Source organism: Ailuropoda melanoleuca, chromosome 2 (genome assembly GCF_002007445.2).
Source record: "Ailuropoda melanoleuca isolate Jingjing chromosome 2, ASM200744v2, whole genome shotgun sequence".
Lineage (NCBI taxonomy): Eukaryota > Metazoa > Chordata > Mammalia > Carnivora > Ursidae > Ailuropoda > Ailuropoda melanoleuca.
Window position 1 is genome coordinate 47,460,388 of NC_048219.1, and position 16,590 is coordinate 47,476,977.

Genomic DNA, 16,590 nt, shown 5'->3' on the forward strand with positions numbered 1-16,590 from the left:
GCTTTTCAGAGAAAGATTTCTTGCAGCTAGGTCTTGGAGAATGAGAAGCAGGAGAAAGAAATGGATGGAGTATACCAAGACTCTTCAATAAAGAAATCTAAAGAAAAAATATTTTTTCTGAAGAACTTATAAGTCAAGACTGTTTAAGTAGACTTTCTGAGCCTTTGTTTTGTTTTGCCATTCAGAATCATACAGATTATTCTCCATTAATCAAATTCTTTTTTCCCATATATTTTTTGGCTTCAGATACAAAGCTGAAAACAGATTGTTCCCCTTAGCCACATTCTCACGTGATGATTACTTTTCCCCAAATCTGGAAATTGTGATTTGAAATGAAAGTCAAATTTGACTACATTTGTGTCCCTTATTTTGTTTTCACAGCATTGTTTTTTACATTATGAGATGTAAGCATCATTTCTCAGCTGGATGAGATTTATTTATCTTGCTCTAAATAACTAATTGCTCAAAGTAATAAAAGGAAAAACCATAAGTAAAAGTAAAAAAAGCAAAAGTAAAAAAAAAAGCAAAATTAAAACAAATCATCAAAATACCATTCATATTAAGTAGTCCAAGAAATTTAAAGGTACACTTGGTAGAATCAATTATATTCGACCACAAAAGTGTTAATCTTGTTTATTTATATATGTATATTCAGGAACTAGAAGTTCTTCTTAAAGAGATACAAAACATTGCAATATTTAAAATGCCTTGAGTAACAATCTTTATGGAAAGAAAAGCCACAAGTCTTATGCTAATAATAGTTTTATTATGTTATGGAGTATTAGCATGTTTGTTTAATATTTTGTTCCAAGAGTTGGAGTTAAAGAAAAAAAAAGAATTGATTATGCTTGTGGTTACATAACTCTACATTTGTTCAAATTCATAGAATCGTAGCTTTAAAAGGTCAATTTTATTGTATGTAAATTTAATTTTTTTAATTAAAAAAAAGAGGGAGAAAGGGAAGATAATAGACTTTTTTTATAATTTGGAGAAACTAAATTTGGGTCCTTCTCCTGACACTGCTTCGGACTCTTTTCCAGAAGGCAAACACTTGGTACATTTCAAGCAGAATAATTAAAATCAATCACCCACACAGCCAGGCCAAGAATGAAGAGCAGAAAACTTGGGATTTGACAAGAAGGAAAGAGATCCAAGACAGGAAATTGACTTGGTCAGACGTGTGGAAAATCAAGGCAACCCACAAGGCCATTAATGAAGGTCCCCATAAGACAGTCTCTGCTTCTGCACCCCGCCCTCAGCCCAGGCTCTCTCTCCAGCTGAGAGGATTTATTTCGGGGAAGCTGTGCCAGCATCTTCCAAGGGAAACACAGTCGGAGCACGGTTACCAAACAGTGCTGCAAAGGAGGCACAGGTGGCACGCTGGAAGAATCTTCCTCAGGATCGAAAGAGGGAGCCAACCACAGCCAGTGCCCCTGGTCTCAATCTAAGGAAACTCAACTCCACTGAACAGATATCTCAACTCCAAAGCTGAAGAAGGCAAAACCCAGTTAAGAAGGCTTTGTCCGTGGAAAACAATAGAAGCAGTCCTGTTACTGAAGCACAATGAGAGGCAAACACATTAAGGTGGTCATCAGAAATGACCTAAAGATAATGGGACTGAAAAGCGTTAAAAAGGATATGGAAGCGGATTAACATCACTGGATAGAAGCCAGTGTTAGATCAACACTGCACCCGGATTAACCAAAGAGGATATAGACTAATGCATGACCCCAAGCCAAGCACTCTGTTAGCCCAACAGCCTGTGGACTCAGAACTGATGGTTGCCGAAACTTCTACAGTTTTACATGAAAAAGAGGAAAAACATATGATCACCTCCTAAGCTGTTGCATGTTTCAATCCTAGCTGCACCACTTACTGGTTGTGTGACCATGGATAGGTTATTTCATGTGTTTGTGCCTCAGATTCTCTATCTGTAATATGGGGGAGAATGTCAGTGCCTATTTCATGTAGTTGTTGTATTAAGTGAGTTAATATTTTATTTATATATATAAACAGTCCCAGGCACATAGTAAGTGCTATATAATGCTAGTTAGTATGATTATCATATAATAAATATTTCCAATTAGAGTTGGTCTTCATATGCCAATACTAAGTATGCTCTGAAATAACCCGAAAACCTGACCAAAGTGTGAACCATACAAAGTGGCTAGTTTACAAAATTCCTGACGTTTTCTTGCTGAGGCATTTGCTAAGACGTCTACTGATTCTCTTGGGATTTCTAGCCATATCTTCCTTGAAGCCAGTTTCAGCATTCCTAGTTCCCAACGCTGATATTTTTAGAGTCATGGTGAAGTGGAAAACACCCTGGGTTGACAGTCAGGTGACAAGTATCTGGGTGAGGTGTTTTTCTGAGACACTTGTCAAAATCACTTCCCCTTCCTGGGCCTACAACTCCTCCTGTTACAAGACAGGGTTGGACTAGATAACATCTGTGTTTCCTTTGAGTTGTGACATTTTCTTATTCTATTCCAACACTTCAGGTCACTTCGTGATCTAATGTGCTCCAAATACCTTCTGGGCATCTATACCTAGGTATTCCCTGCAGGCTCCTCCACCTTCATACGTGAAGGCAAAATTTCCCCTTTCCTATCACGCCATGAGCTCTGCATCCTTTCCTTCCTGAGATTCCTGAGAATGACCCCACCATTCTCTTGGTCCCAGTGCAAACCGTCAGATACCCTAGATGCCCCACATTGCATCTCCACACCTCTTTTCTGTCTCCTCTGTCATCTTTGAGCAACTGCTTATGTTCAGTCTCCCCTCAGTCCTCCTTTGACCAGTTCTTCATATGTTTTAATGAGCATGCTGATTACCTGGGGATTCTGTTTAAATACAGATTCTGATTCTGTAGGTCTGGGACAACCACTTTCCACATTTCTAAGAAACTCCAGGTGGTGCCAAAGCTGCTGGTTACCTACCACACTCTTGGGAGCAAGGCGCTCTGTCTTCTAGTGAGAGCCCCAGAATCCAGATGTTTTCTTTTTTAATCCAATTTTCAGGTTAGTATTCCTAAACTTTGATCCCTTTCTTCCTGCTAAAATATTATGGCTTACATAATTGAATAGTAAATAAAATCTCTTCACAATAAAACCTCAACCTGTGCTTCAGCCTTAACTCCTACAATCGCCAGCCTACATTTAACCTAATTTATCTAACTAGCCTACATCTAATCGGACTAGTTGCTTGCAGGATGTGTTCTTCCCTTCCTCCCTTCATGCCTTGCTTAGGCTCTATAATTTGTTTAAGATGTCACCTTCTTCCTTCTATTTCTGTTACTCAAAATCTTGACACAAATGCCACTCAGTCCACGAAACATTTCTGTTTCCTTGAACGTCACCCTGTCCTTTAAATATTCATGGTGCTTCGCTTACTTTCTTTATGATTCACGTTCTGCTCTGTAATTTCTCTTTATGCATCTGCTGCCTCTCCCATCAGACCCAGGGCTTCTTGGGGAGATGCTTCAAAACAGGAAAGAACTGTTCAAAACAAATGAATGGAAGCACGCTGTCACTGATTATCTAAACTCATATAGGCTGAAAATATGAAACAAATTTTAAAAAGGCTTAGATAGCTTCATACTGCATTGCACTGTTAGCCGTTACTGAGGGTGACTGGGACTTTTGGGGCATGCCTCCTACCTTTTATTCATTTACCCTGCATTTCTGAGTGCTATCTCTATGTAAGACCCCGTCCTGAGAGGGCTGTGGCATGACCCAAAGAGTAAGGCCAGCATCATGAAAGTCATCATTATCTGGCAGGAGGGACTGTAGGGGCCAGACACTGAGGCATATCACCATGGGTTGCTTGGGCCCCTGCCTGAGGCAGAGTCCTGGGATGGGGCAAGGGGTGGTGGTGAGCAGTAAGTCTGATTCGTGACATAATTGTTATGTTCTGAAAGCCTATGACTCTGGAGATAGTATACTTACTAAACAGACACCATGAGGATTTGTGTAGAAATGTGCTTTCAGTGTAATGCCATCTCTGCATTTGATATCCTTCCTCTCCAGCATTTATAGCCACCACCTGTGCTTTCATTATTCACTCCAGTGTCTCTGTCTGAGCCTGACACACTTAACTTTACAGCGTCTCAAGGGAAAGCAGGGAGTTTCTCTCATGGACTGAAGTCCTTCTATTCACTCATGGGTGATTCTTCTAAGAATTAAGCCTCATGGACACATGCATTGCCTGTGTGATGAAGATCAGAAAGTATTGTCACGGCGTCCTTAAAGCTTATTGAAGAGGCTAAGAGAAGGCTAGTTATTTTGTAATTTCTGCCTCTCCTGAGAAATCACATTGTTAAAAAAGCTTAAAATAGTGATCCCCAACCATTCCTCCTTATATTCTGGGAATTAGGGAATTTTAGAGCTTGAAGGTAGTTTAAAGATAGACCATCCTATTCCCTCATGTTTCCTCAGTGAGGAAACTGAGGCACGTGATCACACATTAACTTAGTGACCAAGTGAGGCCTTAAACTTGTCTTCTGATACTAGGATTAAGTGGTTAAGTGGGAGAAAGAAAATGATATTTGTATCTATATTTATATGTATTTTATATTTATGTCTATACCTATATCTGCCTATCTATCTGTCTATCTATCATCTATCATTGGTCTCTTCTGTGACATGTCAGGCACTGTGTGTTTGATGCTTTAGATACCTTATCATATTTAATTTCAACAGTTTTATCCCAATTCCAAGAAGCAAGTGTCATCCCAACTTGACTGAGAAATCTGAATTTCAGAGTGGTGAAGTAACTAGTCCAAGAGTAAGTGTGCAGATGTTGTACCATGCCCCCAAGCCCCTTCTCAAGGGAAGACTTTGCCTGGTAGCCAGCAGTAAGGGGCCCTGCCAGCTGGTGATATGAGAGGGAGATAAACAGTCTTTATCCTTAAATGCTAAGGATGTCTTTATTCTACCTTTTGGGATACTCTCTCTCTTTCTCTCTTCTGGTCCCTGAATCTTATTGCTCAGTCTTTGTGGACTCTGTGCCAAGGTGCTTCCCCAGTCCTCATGCCTCCCGCCTGACACCCACTCTCTGAGATGGTATCTACTCCTGGGGCTTCAACGGTTCCCTTGACTCAAATAGTTCTTATGCTATACTTCAAGCCCCTATAGTCATTCATCAACAATTGTCTGCTACGCCTGCCCCAACAGGGCACAAACCCATGTTCAAAATGTGGAATTCATTTTTCTCTCTCCGCATCCCTTTTGGAATTCCTATTTCCTTTTTATCTGTAGCATCTTTCTTCATTATCTTATCCCTATGCTCAATATCCTTCCAAAGGCAATGCAAGTGCTCCCTTTTCCGTGAAGTCTTCTCCCATCTCATTCACTTATTAAAGAAACATCTAACGAGCAGCTATAAATGACAGGACCGGGAGAGAGTAGAGAACAAGACAGATGCAATCTGTGCCCTCATCGAGCCTATAATCTAGTAGGGGCTATAAATCAGTACTTGTAATGACTGCTCTGGGGGGAAAGCATAGGGCAGGGACAATTTAATATACTTTTAAATCTTCTACATTACTTCCATCCAGAAAGAGTTTGTTAACTATCAAGTTGAACTTTTTTCAAAGCTAGGAAAGATCTTGTGGCAGGATCTATCCCCATGGATTTGCCTTGGGGTCCTGTGAGACCATTGCCAGTACTCTGGGGTCTTTGAGGACTGGGACACCTCATGGATGGTTGATATTCGAGTGGTCAGTGCCAGGTGGGAAAAATTCTTGGAGCAGTTCTGCACTGATATAAGCACATCCTGGATCAAGCAGCTGCTTCTTCAGGAGCTTACTGGGTGGTACTGGCAGAAATTCCAATTCTCTGGAGCTTGAATGAAATACACATGGCACACTTTAATGCGAATTCAGCTAAAAGCTGGCTGGAGAACAAATGACAGCGAAATAGCTGGCGCTGCCATCGTTGTGAATCTTCCCTTTGAAGATCATGTCAGTACTGTTCTTCCCTCCGAAATCACCATGTTCTAAACCTAATGAGGGTTTCCAGTGGCTTGGGGAGAGAGAGCAGAACATAATAGGAAACATTTTAGATCGGCTCTTATTTCTGTTCTTAATCTTAAGGTAATTTTGGTATCTGGCTAAGCTTCTTAGAGAGATTGTTTTAGTATTTCTGAGACACTAGCAATAGATGAGATGGACTCACATGCTCTTCTGTATGTCAGGCACACACACCATACCACCCTCTTAATACACATTTGTCCGTCTTGCACATGTGCAAGCACACACACTGCCCGCACATTGCTCTGAGGCAATCAAGGCCCATCAAGGGGCCTCCCTAGTTGCGGTTTATTTTCTGCTTTTAAGTTCCATTAAGTATCATTTGAGAGTGACTGCTTCATAATGGCCCACACTTGATAGAAACCAGCTCAAGAACAGTTTATATGCCCAAGACTAACATATGCGAAACAACAAGGACAATAGATTGTGTCACAAACAAATGAAAACTATTTAAAAAAGAAGTTCCAAATAGCAGCAAAAATAAAACAACTTTGTTTTCCAAAAAAAATTTAAATTAAAAATTCAAGAAATAATTTAATTTTAAAATTATAAATTAGGAAAATGTGGGAACATTCTTAACACTTAGTATGTTTTGTACCAAATTTTTTGTTCCTTTGACATGTACTTTTTGAATTAGGAAACATTTTGTGCTCAGATATTCTCTGACCTCTTTCTATCATATAAATGCTAAATTAGCAGTCTAAAAATAAGGGTATTTTACTTCAGCAAGCCTTATTAAAAAGAACACGATTGTACAAGTTCCAAAATCTTTTAGTAGTTTGATTTCTCTTGATGCCATGTTCCAACAACACACTGGTATTTCAGCTTCCATGTTATAGATGGCAACATGATTTGCCTATTCATCAGTTCACATGGTGAATTGAAATAAACACTGCTAATTATTTAAATGACATGGCATAAAATGATTTTTGGCCACTCCTTTTTTTTTTTTTTTCCTAATGGCCACAAAAGCTAATTAGGACCTGCCAAAAGAAAAGGAATATTTGCTTTTAAGCATGATTTCTTTCTTTTTTTTTTTTTTTAAGATTTTATTTATTTATTTATTTGACAGAGACAGCCAGCAAGAGAGGGAACACAAGCAGGGGGAGTGGGAGAGGAAGAAGCAGGCTCCCAGTGGAGGAGCCTGATGTGGGGCTCGATCCCTGAACGCTGGGATCATGCCCTGAGCCGAAGGCAGACGCTTAACCGCTGTGCCACCCAGGTGCCCCAAAGCATGATTTCTTTCTCAGCTGATTTTATTTAAGATTTGTGGGGCCATATTGTTCTGCCTCAGGAAAGCCGAAGCCCTCAAAGAAGACTGAAACAGTCCCCAAGAAAGGCTTAAAACCTGCAGTTTATTGAAGGCTTCCTGCCTAGGAACCCAATGTAGGGAAGCACAATGAAAGATCTTCCATAGATCTACAGAAACTCATGGAGCAACGTCTGCAGAAAAAAGCCACCAACCAGACATATAAAGTGTAGATCTATGGCCCCAACTTTGAAGGCCGCAATTGCTCAGTTGTGCAACATTAAATTGAAATGTTATCGGTTTTCAGCATTACCTACAGAACAAATAGTTTAAGAGACTGTAGAAATGCCATCCAATTTGCCAACTTCACAAACGTGGCTTAATGCTGGAATTTAGAATAAAAGAGGACGGTGATAGTGACAAAGTACGAATCAGAAGAGCTGAAATCTCAGTGAAATTTCCCTCGGCTACTCAAAAGGGTCTGCATTAGTGAGCCAAGAACTCAAGCTTTGTTAAGGACATCTTGCATGGAATTTGGAATGAAGCTCCAGGAAAGGATTGAGAGCCACCCATAGACCAAGGACATTTACTCTGGCCTGGCTGTGGGGTTGGTGATGGGAAGAGGCCCCTGCTGCTATAATGCCCTTCACCAGCTTCTCAGAGAGGCTCAAATAAGCTGCCTGCTGGATAGAAGGGAGTGGTAAAGTCAAATCATCAAGGGCATGGAAAGTCCTCAGTCAAGAGAACATCATTAATGGCTACTAGGCAGGGAGTGTTTCTGTGTACCAGGCCCTCTCAATCACAGGCACAATGCACATGATGCCATTTTCAGCTAAGAAAGCTTCTGAGCAGTTAAACACTGTTCATGGTCATGTAATAACAGGGTAACTTAGAATCAAAGCTTATCTGATACCTCGTTCTAAAGCCCATCCTAACAGCCTGTGCCCTACTCCTGGTCTCTGTCATTTGCCATCCCTGGTGCCCTCGTGCTCAGAACTCATTCCATGAACCTGATACTTTATAGCACAGCCCAGGCTTCTAGTGGAAGTCTTTACTTTTATTCTTTCCTTTCCTCTCCCAACCCCATTTCTTTTCAAAGACTTCAATTTCTTATAGGCAAGGAGAAATGAGATAGAGGGAGACAGTGAGTTGGAGTGAAGAGAAAAATACACCAGCTTATCATAACAACAAAACTTTGGCTAACATACAGGAGCATGAGAAAAAGAGGCAGATGTTCTTTAATCCCTTAATCATAAATCATGTTGGGACATCATTCTTTTTTCTTTGTTTGCTTGAGCTAAAAACATCTATGTGATAGGTTTTATTATGTTTCAGTATTGTTTATCAGAAGATGAAAAATTTTATTATTAGCTTCTGATTTGTTTTTTAGTTTCTTTTTCATTAGATTTATGAATTGCATTCAGAAGGCACCCCACTTTCTGTAATGTTGACTTCTTGAATCCTATTAGAGCCTTTTAAAATCTATCCTTAACTTTTTTCTATTCTCTCCTTGGATACCAATGCTTTTCCTAACATCTTCCTTTCATTTCCTTTTCTGTACAGACACCACATTCATCTGGCTGGAAAAATGTAGATTTCAAGGTTAATCTAACAATGAATCAAGTCTGGGCTCCCTTGAATTTACATGCAAAATGGAACATCTTTTCTTGATAAGCTTCTCTTGTCCCTTTTAAAATACAGTGCTTTTTATTTTATTTTTTTAAGATTTATTTGAGAGAGAGAGAGCACGTGAGCGAGCACAAGCAGGGGTGAGGGGCAGAGGGAGAAGCAGACTCCCTGCTGAGCAGGGAGCCTGACTTGGGACTCGATCCCAGGACCCCGGGTTCAGGGACTAAGCTGAAGGCAGACACTTAACTGACTGAGCCACCCAGGTCCCCCAAACACAGTGCTTTTTAATAGCAAAGGCTCAGAATATTAACATGCCCATATTTGCAAGCCTTCAGTAGAAGGGCATTTTACTTCGTTCACGAGATTGTTTTCTCCACTTAAATTATTCCCAAACATATAGTAGATATAAAGGACTAGGAAAAAGGAAATAAGACATTAAAAAAAAGGTAGTGACTTCAAATAGTAAAATTGAATTGATTGCTTTTTAAAAATTTTCATTATGTATAGTTAACATACAGTGTTATATTAGTTTCAGGTGTACAATATAGTGATTCAACAATTCTGTATATGACTCGGTGCTCATCATGATGAGTGTGCTCTTAATCCCCTTCACCTATTTCATCCATCCCTCCACCAACCTCCCCTCTGGTAACCTCGGTTTGTTCTTTATTGTTTAGCGTCTGGTTTTTTGGTTTGTCTCTCTTTTTTATTTTCTCTCTTTAATTTCACATATGAGTGAAAATATATGGTATCTTTCTCTTCACTGAGCAGTATATTGTGTATGGAATATTACTAGGCCATAAAAAGAATGAAATCTTGGGGCGCCTGGGTGGCACAGCAGTTAAGCGTCTGCCTTCGGCTCAGGGAGTGATCCCGGCGTTATGGGATCAAGCCCCACATCGGGCTCCTCTGCTATGAGCCTGCTTCTTCCTCTCCCACTCCCCCTGTTCCCTCTCTCGCTGGCTGTCTCTATCTCTGTCGAATAAATAAATAAAAAATCTTTAAAAAAAATGAAATCTTGCCATTTGCAATGATATGGACAGATGTAGGCAGTATACTACTAAATGAAATAAGTAGACACATGCCACTTCTTTAAGCACTCATCTATCGATTGTCACTTGAGCTGCTTCCATAATTTGGCTGTTGTAAATAATGCTGCAACAAACATAGGGATGCATATATTTTTTTCAAATTAGTGTTTTTGTATTCTTTGGGTCAATACACAGTAGTGGAATTACTGGGCACATGGTAATTCTATTTTAAGATTTTTTGAGGAATTCTCTTTTCCACAGTGGCTGTACCAGTTTGCATTCCCATCAATAGTGCATGAGGGTTCCTGTTTCTCCACGTCCTCATCAACACTTGTTTCTTGTGTTTTTGATTTTAGCCATTCTGACAGGTGAGAGGTAGCATCTCATTGTGGTTTTGATTTGCATTTCTCTGATACTGAGTGATATTGAGCATCTTTTCATGTGTCGGTTGGCCATCTGTATATTTTCTTTAGAGAAATGTCTGTTCATGTCTTCTGTCCATTTTTAAATTGCATTATTTTGAGTTGTGTAAGTTCTTTATATATTTTGGAGACTAACTCATCATTGGATAGGTCATTTGAAAATATCTTCTCCCATTCATAGGTTGTCTTAGTTTTGTCGATTGCTTCCTTTGCTGCACAGAAACTTTTTATTTTGACATATTCCCAATAGTTTATTTTTGCTTTTATTTCCCTTGCCTCAGGAGGCGTATCTAGAAAAATGTTGCTATGGCCAGTGTTAGAGATATTACAGCCTGTACTTTCTTCTAGCATTTTTATGGTTTTAGGTCTACATTTAATCCTTAATCCATTTTGAGTTTATTTTGTGTATGGTGTAAGCCAGTGGTCCAGTTTTATTCTTCTGCATGCAGCTGTCCAGTTTTTCCAACACCATTTGTTGAAGAGACTTTTTTCTCATTGCATATTATTTTCTCTTTTGTCAAAGATTAATTGACCATAAAATTTTGGGTTTATTTCTGGGCTTTCTAATTCTGTTCCATTGATCTGTGGGTCTATTTCTGTGCTAGTACTATACTGTTTTGATTACTAGAGCTTTATAGTATATCTTGAATTCTAGAATTGTGATACCTCCAGTTTTGTTTCTCGTTTTTCAAGATTTCTTTGGCTATTTGGGGTCTTTTGTGGTTCCACACAAATTTTAGCATTGTTTGTTCTAGTTCTGTGAAAAATGTTGTCGGGATTTTGACAGAGATTGCATTAAATCTGTAGATTGCTTTCTGTAGTATGGACATTTTAACATTTGTCCTTCTAATCCATGAGCATGGAATATCTTGTCACTTGTTTGTTTCTTCTTCCATATCTTTCATCAGTGTATTATAGTTTTCAGAGTACAGGTCTTTACCTCCTTGGCTAAGTTTATTCCTAGATATTTTATTACTGTTGGTGCAATTGTAAATGGGATTGCTTTCTTAATATCACTTTCTGTTGCTTCATTATTAGTATATAAAAGTGGTGCAGATTTCTTTACATTGATTTTTATCCTGAAACCTTACTGAATTCATTTATCAATTCTAGAGTTTTTTGGTGAAGTTTTCAGGGCTTTCTGTATATATTATTATGTTAGGTGCAAATAGTGTGAGCTTTACTTCTTCCCTACCAGTTTGGATGTCTTTTATTTCTTTTTGTTTTCTGATTGCTGTGGCTAGGACTTCTAGTACTATGTTAAATAACAGTGGTAAGAGTGGACATCTCTGTCTTATTCTTAACCTTAGGGGAAATCCTCTGAGTTTTTCAACATTGAGTATGATGTTAGCTGTGGGTTTTTCATAGACGTCCTTTATTATGTTGAGGTGTGTTCACTCTGTCCTACTTTGTTGAGAGTTTTTATCATGAATGGATTTTGTACTTTGTCAAATGCTTTTTCTGCATCTATTGAAATGATCATATGGTTTTTGTCCTTTTATTGATATGATGTCTCACATTGATTGACTTGTGAATATTGAATCACCATTGCATCCCATGGCTAAATCCCACTTGATCATGGTGAATGATTGTTTTAATATATTGTCAGATTTGATTTGCTAATTTTTTTTTTTTTTGAGAAATCTTGCACCTATGTTCATCAGAGATATTGACCTGTAGTCCTCTCTTTTTGTGGTGTCTTTATCTGGTTTTAGTATTAGGGTAATCTTGGCTTCAGAGAATGAATTAGGAAGTTTTCCTTCCTCTTGTATTTTTTGGAATAGTTTGATAAGAATAGGTATTAACTCTTCTTTACATGTTTGGTAGAATTCACCTGTGAGGCTGTCTGGCTCTGGACTTCTGTTTGCTGGTAGTTTTGTGATTATTGATTCAATTTCATTGCTGGTAAATTGATCTGTTCATATTTTTTGTTTTTACCTGATTTGATTTTGGGAGGTTATATATTTCTAGGACTTTATCCATTTCTTCTAGGTTGCCAATTTTTTGGCATGTATTTTTTCATAATACTCTCTTACAATCTTTTGTATTTCTGTGGTAGCAGTGGTTATTTCTCCCCTTTTGTTCATGATTTTATTTGAGTCCTCTTTTTGTTTTTGTATTAGTCTAGTTAAAACCTTATTGGTTTTTGTTGATCTTTTCAAAGAAGCAGCTCCTCATTTCATTGATCTGTTTTATTGTTTTGTTTTTTAGTTTCTATTTTGTTCATTTTGGCTCTGATCTTTATTATTTCCTTCCTTCTGCTGGTTTTGGACTATTCTTCTTTTTCTCATTCCTTTATGTGTGTTATTTGTACGTAAGTTATTTGTTATATGTAGGTTATTTATTTGGGATTTTTCTTGCTTCTTGAGGTAGGCCTGTCATCTTAACAACTTCCTTCTTAGAATACCCTTTGCCGCATCCCAAAGATTTGGAACAGTTGTGTTTTCTTTCTTTCGTTTTTATTTTATTTAATTTATTTATTTGAGAGAGAGTACATGAGTGGAAAAAGAAGAAGAGGGAGAGAATATCCAAGCAGACTCCTGCTGAGCCCGAGTCTAATGTGGGGCTCAATCTCATGACCCATGAGATCAGGACCTGAGCCAAAACCAAGAGTTGGACACTTAACCGATAGAGCCAGCCAGGTGCCCCAGGACTGTTGTGTCTTCATTTTCACTTGTCTCCATATATTTTATTCCCTCTTTGTTTGACCGATTTGTTGTTTAGTAGCATTTTATTTAACCTCCTTGTGTTTGTGTTCCTTCCATATTTTTTCTTGTGGTTGATTTCTAGTTTCATAGTGTTGTAGTCAGAAAAGACGCATGGTATGACTTTTATCTTTTTGAATTTTTTGAGACTTGTTTTGTGGCCTAACATGTGATCTCTTCTGGAGAACATTCTCCATGGGCACTTGAGAAGAATGGGTACTCTGTTGTTTAGGATGCAGTGTTCTGAACATATCTGTTAGATCCATCTTAAATATTGTGTCACTCAAAACCACTGTTTCCTTGCTGATTTTCTGTTTGGAATGATCTATCCATTGATGTAAATGGGGTTTAAAGTCCCCTCTTATTATTGTATTACTATTGACCATTTCCTTTATGTTTGTTATTAGCTGCTTTACGTATTTGGGTGCTCCCATGTTGGGTGCATAAATATTTATAATTGTTATATCTTCTTGTTGGATTGTACCATTTATGATTATGTAATGTCCTTCTTTTTTCCTTATTACCATCTTTGTTTTAAAGTTTATTTTGTCCAATATAAATGTTGGTAACCCAGCTTTCTCTTACATTTTCACAATAAATGTTTTTCCACCCCTTAACTTTCGATCTATAAGTGTGTTAGGTCTGAAGCAAGTCTCTTGTAGGCAGCATATGGATGGATCTAGCTTTTTTGTCCATTCTGTCACCCTATGTCTTTTGACTGGAGTATTTAGTCCATTTACATTCAAAGTAATTATTAATATGTGTGTATTTATTGCCTTTTTGTTACTTGTTTTATGGTTGTTTTTGTAGTTCCTCTCTGTTCCTTTCTTCTCTTGCTGTCTCCTCCCATGATCAGTTGGTTTTCTTTAGCAAAATACTTGGATTCCTTGCTCTTTATTTTTTGTATGTCTATTACTATTTTTATTTTATTTTTTTAATGATTTTTTTTATTATATTATGTTGGTCACCATACAGTACATCCCCGGATTCCAATGCAAAGATTTGTGATTACCATTCATTTTATTTTTAACACCTTCTGAATACAGCAGTGTAGATTAAGCAGATGGTCGTTTCATTTTGAACTCATTCTTTACTCTTCTCCCCTCCATGTTTCAGATATTTGGTATCATATTTTACATCTTTTTGTGTTTCTCTTGACTGATTTTTACAGATGTGCTTAATTTTTTTTTTTTTTTTTGTTTTTGTGCTTCATATTTTTCTTACTCTTACTTATGGCTTTTGTTTTCCACTTGCAGAGTCCCTTTAACATTTCTTGTAGGGATCATTTAGTGGTCATGAATGCCTTTCTTTATGTTTGTCTGGAAAGCTCTTTATCTCTCCTTCAGTCCTGAATGATAGCCTTCTGCGTAGTGTATTCTTGGCTGCAGATTCTTCCCTTGCAGCACTTTGAATACATCAAGGCACTCCCTTCTGGCCTGCAGTTCCTGCTAAAAAATCAGCTGATTGCCTTATGAGGTTTCCCTTGTATGTAACTGTTTTCTCTTACTGCTTTTAAAATTCTTTTTTTTTTTTTTTAAGATTTTATTTATTTATTTGACAGAGATAGAGACAGCCAGCGAGAGAGGGAACACAAGCAGGGGAAGTGGGAGAGGAAGAAGCAGGCTCATAGCGGAAGAGCCTGATGTGGGGCTCGATCCCATAACGCCGGGATCACTCCCTGAGCCGAAGGCTGACGCTTAACCGCTGTGCCACCCAGGCGCCCCTGCTTTTAAAATTCTTTATCACTACTTTTTACCATTTTAATTACTATGTGTCTTGGTGCAGACCTCCTCGGGTTGATTTTGTTGGGTGCTGTGTCTTTTGGATCTGGATTTCTGTTTCCTTCTCCAGATTGGGGAATTTTTCAGCTATTATATCTTGAAATACATTTTCTGCCCCCTTTTCTCTCTCTTCTCTTTCCGGGATTTGTATAATGCAAATGTTATTATGCTTGATAGTGTCACTGAGGTCCCTAAGTCTATTCTTATTTATTATTATTATTTTCTCTCTTTTCAGCTTGATTGCTTCCCATAACTCAGTCCTCTAGGTCACTGATCAATTGTTTCCTCTATTTTACTACATACTCCATTTATTGTATTGTTAATTTTACTTTTAAGTCTTCATCTCTGATTTGTTAATTTTTGTTTTCTCTTTGTTAAGGGTCTCATTGAGGTCCTCCACTCTTTTCTCAAATCCAGGAAGTATCTTTGTGACCATTACTTTAAATTCTCTAGCAGGCATATTACTTACCTCCATTTTGTTTAGGTCTCTTGCTGTGATTTTGTCCTGTTCTTTTATTTGAGATATATTCTTCTGTCTCATTTTGTTTAGCTGTGTCTCTTTCCTTGTGTTAGGAAAATCAGCTATGTCTCCTGCTCTTGAAAGTAGTGACCTGCAGTGCAATGTCACCCATTCCCAGAATCTGGTGCTTCAGAAGTATTTTGTGTGTTGTGTGCATCCTGCCGTCATGGCTGAGCTGCATTTGCCTTTAGCCCAGTCATTTGCAATAGCTCCCTTTCCTTGTTGTGGGCAGGGTTTGGATCCTGTGTCATTAGTGGACCAGTCTGGAGCTGCCTTGGGCTTGAGTTGCATCAGACTAGTTAGTCATTTGCCAGAGATGTTGTAGCACGAAACTGCAGGGTGTTTTCCTTGTTCTCCCCTGAGAAGCTTTTGTTGGTGGGGGGTCCACAGTCAGATCAGAAGTCTGCCCCCAGCCCCTTGCTAGGGCTGCAGTTGGAATGGTGGTTATCATCCCCTGTCCCTGTGGCAGGAATCATTTTGATGTGCTTCTGACCGCTGTTGGGGTGCACACTGCCAGGCTTTAGCACTGCTTTAGATGGGCTTCAGCAAAGGATGTAATGGAGGGGGCAGGTCTGCAGGAGAATGCAGGGGCAGAGTGCACAGTGTTAGCCAGGTTTGCACAGATCTGCTGTGGGAGGGGACCTGGAGCTGCTTTAGAAACTCCTGGCACAGGGCTAGAGGGGGCGACTCCACAGGAGAGTGTGGGAGCAGGGTGCATGGTGCCAGCAAGGTATATAGGTTTGCTATGGCAGGGGACTGGCAACTGCCAGACAAAACTCTTGCTGAGTTGGAGGAAGTGAATCCGCAGAAGTGTGCAGTGGTGGGCGCACTGTTAGTAAGCTGAGTGTGTGGACACTATGCTTATTCCTGCAGGTGTCTGTGTATCTAGACTGGGAGTTGGGGAAGGGAAATGGCACCCTCCAGCAATTTTGTTCTCAACATCTCTCAAAGATCACCTGCCCCTCTGCACATGTTCTGCGATTAGTCAGCAAATCTCCTTCCTGCATAGCCCAGACGTTTTCAAACTGCAGCATCTGTGCTGTATCTCTGTGGCCTATTTGTTGTGCTGTCTCTTTAAGTGTAGGGACTCAGATTCTTATTGCCCTTCTAGCTCTCCCAGAGGCCAGCCTGCTGATTTTTAAAGTTCCAGGTTTTAAGCTCCACTGACTGTAAGACTCACAAAATCTGCCCCTCTGGTTTTCAAAGCCAAATGTTATAGGGA